Here is a 6,231-nt window from a genome sequence, read left to right as displayed (position 1 = left end):
AACCAGAATATGCGTCCAGGAAGGAAAGACGTTCACATCCAGCCGTGGAGTCGATAATTTGATCGATCCTCGGGAGGGGAAAGTGATCCTTTGGACAATGTTTATTGAGACACGTAAAGTCGACGCACATGCGAAGGACCTTAGTGTTTTTCTTCGGCACCAACACAGGATTTGCTACCCATGTGGCTTCTGTGAATATCTCTTTGATAAAACCAGCTTCTCGTAGTCGATTGATTTCTGACAGCATAGCTTTGCGGTTTGGTTCCGAAAAACGCCGCAAAGGTTGTTTGATTGGTCTCGCTAATGGATCCAAGTTTAGGTGGTGCTCGGCAAGTTCCCTGGGTACTCCTGGCATGTCAGCTGGACACCATGCGAAGATTTTCCAGTTCTCACGGAGGAACTCGACGAGCGCGCTTTCCTATGCGATATCCATGTCGTTTGCGATAGATGTCGTCTTTTTCGGGTCTGTCGGGTGAATCTGCACCTCCTTAGAATTTTTCTCGGTGTTGAAAGTTGATTCTTTGTTTGGCCTTCCAACGTCTGGCAGCACATCATAGTCAGTCATACTTCTTGACGCCAGGTACTCAGCTTGCATCCCGAAAGTTTCTGATAGCCGGTGAAAATCCTTATCGCACTTATCGGCTAAGGCAAAGCTTCCTTTGACTGTGATTGGTCCCTTTGGTCCAGGCAACCTCCACAACAGGTATGTATAATGTGGCACCGCCATAAATCTAGCATATGCTGGTCGTCCCAACAGAGCGTGGTATTGCGACGGAAAATCCACGACTTCAAATTCCAGCCTCTCGATTCTATAATTTTCTCGGGTTCCAAACTGAACGTCGAGATTGATCTTCCCCAATGGGTAACTTGGTTTCTCTGGTGTGATGCCGTGGAACCTTGTGTCTGTTGGCTTCAAGTTTGCTAAGGATATGTTCATCTTCCTCAATGTATCTGCATACATAAGGTTTAGGCTGCTGCCGCCGTCTATGAACACTCGAGAGACATCAAATCCCGCAATAACTGCTGGCAGAATAAGTGCTGACTGTCCTGGTCGAGGAACTTGCTGCGGATGATCTGCTATGGTGAAGCCAATATCTTGTCCTGACCAATTAAGATACTCGACTGTTGGTGGAGGCATTTTTTCTGCCATAAACACCTGTCGTGAGATTACTTTCTGAGCTCTATTGGATGGCCTTCCCTTCTGAATCATCGACACTGCTCCGTTGGAGTTAGGATCAACATAGGGTGGTGGTGGAGGTGCTGCCGCTATTCTGAGCTGATGCCGATTGTCGTCTGTAATCGCGGGAGGAGGCGGCAAGTGAATCTCGCTCCTGTGTTCTCGAGGATTTCTCTGTGTTGCCCGCGCGTTAGCGTGTTCTGCATACCTTAGCATTGCCTGAAAATTTCGACAGTCTTTCTGCAGGTGCCCTGACTGTCTTTTACCATTACTGTCGAGGAAAAAGTGCATCTGACACGGCCCATTCATCATCTCTTCAGGGGACACGAAAGGCCTTGGGAACCTAGGCCCGTTATTTTGCCTGTTGTTGCGAGAATCATCCCTATTATCACCTCGCTGTTCACTGCTTCTCTGATAATCATCTCTGTTGTTTCCTCCTGTGTTTGCCCGAAAACCTGCCGAAATTTGCCCTGGAGCGTCATAGTTCGGGTACTGCCGAGGAAATCGTCGCCTCGGTTGATAATTCCGACCACGGTCCTCCTCTGGCGACCTGTGCCGTTTGTTGTGGACAGCGTCTTCTCCATCTGCCCATCTGTTTGCTATCTCCATTAACGCGGATACTGTTTTTGGATTGGTCCTTCCCAAGTCCTCGACAAAATCTCCACGCCTGATTCCTGCGACAAACGCATCTATTGCTCTCTCGTCAGATATATTTTCTGCCGAGTTTTTGATGATGTTCCACCTTTGGATATACTTTCTCATTGGTTCATCTGGCTTTTGTCGACATGCTCTCAACTCTTCTAACGACGCAGGTTTTTTGCACGTGGATCTGAAGTTCTTGACGAACACGTCCTCGAAACTTTCCCAACTGTCGATAGATCCTGGAGTAAGTTTCTTTATCCAAGATCGTGCGGCTCCACTCAAATGCACCTGGATGCTTTGCATAGCTGTTGCCCTGGTTCCTCCTGTGAGCTTCACTGTCTCGAGATAATCAACTAGCCAATCCTCTGGATCTTGAAGGCCGTCGAACTTCTTGAAGTTGTCGGGTAACTTGAATCCTGAAGGAACTCGAGTTTTTCGGACTCTCCTCGTGAAACACGGCAAGCCACACATATCTTCGTCGTTAAGCTCTGGGGATTGCCGCTGTTCCCTTCTGCTTTGCCGCGCTCTGTCGACCCTTGCCTGTGTTGTCGTGTCTCTTGCTCCACTTGGTCCTTCAGGTGCTGCCGCTGTTGCTGCTGCAGGTCGTGGACTATTTTGCCTTGCTGCTCCTTCGGGAGGCGTTGATACAAACGCTGTCCCCATAGCTCCAACTCCTGCTACCGCCATATTGTATAGTGTTTCCCTTGGATCACCTGGAGGTGGTTTAGATGCCAGGATAAAAGCATGTGTCGCCATATACCCAGCCTCTGGTGTCTTAGGGATGATGTTTCCTCTTGTATCTATCGACATAAAGGACATGTCGAGGTTTTGTACCAAGTGCTCTCTTTCTGCCTCGGGTATATGTTGCAACCTTGATCTTGCTCTGTTCCGCGCCTCCCTGTGGCTATCACCCGAAGTTCTAGATTGTCGACTTAGATCTGCCCTTCTCCTGCTAGATGCAGAAGCTGCCTCCTTTCTTCTGTTTAACTCAGCTGTCTGTTTTTCCAATTCTCTTGCAGCTCGTGCGAGCCTATATTGATATGCTTGCAATTCCTCTGGTGTGGCTGTGGTGGCCATTGGTTCTGAACCATTCATAGCTCTCGCAGCTCTATCCCACGCTGCTTGCGAAAGTTGAACTCTGTCTCGCGGCTGCGGCCCGACGTATTTATTGCCCAGGCCTTGTCGCAGATTGGAGGGATCGACGTATGGATTTCCCAGATCGTCGAAAGCCTCCGACGTTTCCTCTTGATCTTCAATGGCATAAATCTGATGATATTTTGTATTCAGATCTATGTTGGGTTTGGTGACATCATTGTTGAGATTGATGAAGACCTTGCCCACTGTGATAGATTTGTCGATGAAGTCGTAACTGTCGACATCGCTTGAGCCATCGCTTATATATGAGTCCGCAGATGACTCAAACGACATGTCGCTGAAGATCTTGGCGAGTTTCTCAATTGCTCTGGTGCTGACGTAGCGTGTCGACGAAGTTTCTTCTTCTCCTGACTCGGTTGACGATGTATAGCTTGAAAAATCGGAATCGACCGCCGACGATCCCGACGAAATCGGAATTTCGACACGATACGATCCTTCCTTCTCGACGCGAAAGCGAAACCTTCCGAACGTCATCTCCATAGGCTCCGCCAGGTACGCATATGCATCCAAACGGGAGGGTGGGTGAGGAACAAAATCGACAAGACCAGCAGCGATCTGTTTACCTCGATCCATTGTGTTGCTTGCGGTTGATGATGTCGAAGATCTTGAACGTGCCATCGAGATCAGATCCTTACGCCTCTAATCCCCACGGACGGCGCCAATTGACAAGGTATCAACTTGTCAATGCCTATGGATTGTAGGCTAGGGTTTAGTTGGAAGTAGAGGGCAAGTAGATCTCGAAGGTTTCAGCCGAAAAGTACTCGACGATTATGAAAACTAGGGTTTGTAAAACAATGATTCGATGATCTCTTCGTCCCTCGACCCCCCCTTTATATAGGAGGCGGAGCCGAAGGTTTCGTTTTGTACAAGTTACAGAGTCCGGGACGGTTTCTAACTTATCCCGCCAGATTACAAATAACACTTCCTATTACAACTCTAACTTTCCTTAATATATCTTGGGCTCCCGAATCTTCTTATTCTTCGGGTAGTGGGCCTTCAGTAAACCCCGGGTACTATCTTCGGCAGGCCCATTTGGGATGCCTATGTCAATTACGACAAAGTACATAGACCGCTATCCAGCATGCATCTATGCCTAAAAAGTCCACCTTCGGGTTAGCGTCCGCACCCCTTCCAGTATTAAGTTGCAAACAACAGATAATTGCATTAAGTATGGTGAGTAATGTAATCAACACAAATATCCTTAGACAAAGCATTGATGTTTTATCCCTAGTGGAAACAACACATCCACAACCTTAGAACTTTCTGTCACTGTCCCAGATTTAATGGAGGCATGAACCCACTATCGAGCATAAATACTCCCTCTTGGAGTTACAAGTATCAACTTGGCCAGAGCCTCTACTAGCAACGGAGAGCATGCAAGATCATAAACAACACATATATGATAGATTGATAATCAACATGACATAGTATTCCATATTCATCGGGTCCCAACAAACACAACATGTAGCATTACAAATAGATGATCTTGATCATGATAGGCAGCTCACAAGATTTAACAATGATAGCACATGAGGAGAAGACAACCATCTAGCTACTGCTATGGACCCATAGTCCAGGGGTGAAGTACTCACACATCAGTCCGGAGGCGATCATGGCGACGAAGAGTCCTCCGGGAGATGATTCCCCTCTCCGGCAGGGTGCCGGAGGCGATCTCCTGAATCCCCCGAGATGGGATTGGCGGCGGCGGCGTCTCTGGAAGGTTTTCCGTATCGTGGCTCTCGGTACAGGGGTTTTCGCGACGAAGGCTTTAAGTAGGCGGAAGGGCAGAGTCGGAGGCGTCACGAGGGGCCCACCCCATAGGGCGGCGCGGGCCCCCCTTAGGCCGCGCGGCCCTATGGTGGCGGCGCCTCGTCGCCCCACTTCGTAATCCCTTCGGTCTTCTGGAAGCTTCGTGGAAAAATAAGACCTGGGCGTTGATTTCGTCCAATTCCGAGAATATTTCCTTTGTAGGATTTCTGAAACCGAAAACAGCAGAAAACAGCAACTGGCTCTTCGGCATCTCGTCAATAGATTAGTGCCGGAAAATGCATAATAATGACATAAAGTGTGTATAAAACATGTGAGTATCATCATAAGAGTAGCATGGAACATAAGAAATTATAGATACGTTTGAGACGTATCAAGCATCCCCAAGCTTAGTTCCTACTCGCCCTCGAGTAGGTAAACGATAACAAGGATAATTTCTGAAGTGACATGCTATCATAATCTTGATCAATACTATTGTAAAGCATATGTAATGAATGCAGTGATTCGAAGCAATGGTAAAGACAATGAATAAACAACTGAATCATATAGCAAAGACTTTTCATGAATAGTACTTTCAAGACAAGCATCAATAATACTTGCATAGGAATTAACTCATAAAGCAATAGATTCTTAGTAGAAAGTTTTGAAGCAACACAAAGGAAGATATAAGTTTCAGCAGTTGCTTTCAACTTCAACATGTTTATCTCATGGATAATTGTCAACACAAAGTAATATGATGAATGCAAATAAGCAAATATGTAGGAATCAATGCACGCAGTTGACACAAGTTTTTTGCTTCTAAGATAGAAAGAAGTAGGTAGACTGACTCAACATAAAAGTAAAAGAATGGCCCTTCGCAGAGGGAAGCATGGATTGCTATATTTGTGCTAGAGCTTTTATTTTGAAAACATAGAAACAATTTTGTCAACGGTAGTAATAATTCATATGTGTTATGCATAAGATATCTTATAAGTTGCAAGCCTCATGCATAGTATACCAATAGTGCCCGCACCTTGTCCTAATTGGCTTGGATTTACATGGATTATCATTGCATAACATATGTTTCAACCAAGTGTCACAAAGGGGTACCTCTATGCCGCCTATACAAAGGTCTAAGGAGAAAGCTCGCATTGGATTTCTCGCTTTTGATTATTCTCAACTTAGACATCCATACCGGGACAACATAGACAACAGATAATGAACTCCTCTTTAATGCATAAGCATTCAACAACAGATAATATTCTCTTATGAGGATTGTTGTCCAAACTGAAACTTCCACCATGGATCATGGCTTTAGTTAGCGGCCCAATGTTCTTCTCTAACAACATGCATACTCAAACCATTTGATCATGATAAATCACCCTTACTTCAGACAAGACGAACATGCATAGCAACTCACATGGTATTCAACAAAGGTGAAATAGTTGATGGCGTCCCCAGGAACATGGTTACCGCTCAACAAGCAACTTATAAGAAATAAGATACATAAG

Source organism: Lolium perenne, chromosome 4, assembly GCF_019359855.2.
Source record: "Lolium perenne isolate Kyuss_39 chromosome 4, Kyuss_2.0, whole genome shotgun sequence".
In the NCBI taxonomy this organism is placed as follows: domain Eukaryota; kingdom Viridiplantae; phylum Streptophyta; class Magnoliopsida; order Poales; family Poaceae; genus Lolium; species Lolium perenne.
The sequence above is the reverse complement of the archived record's forward strand: the minus strand, read 5'-3'. Positions refer to the sequence as shown.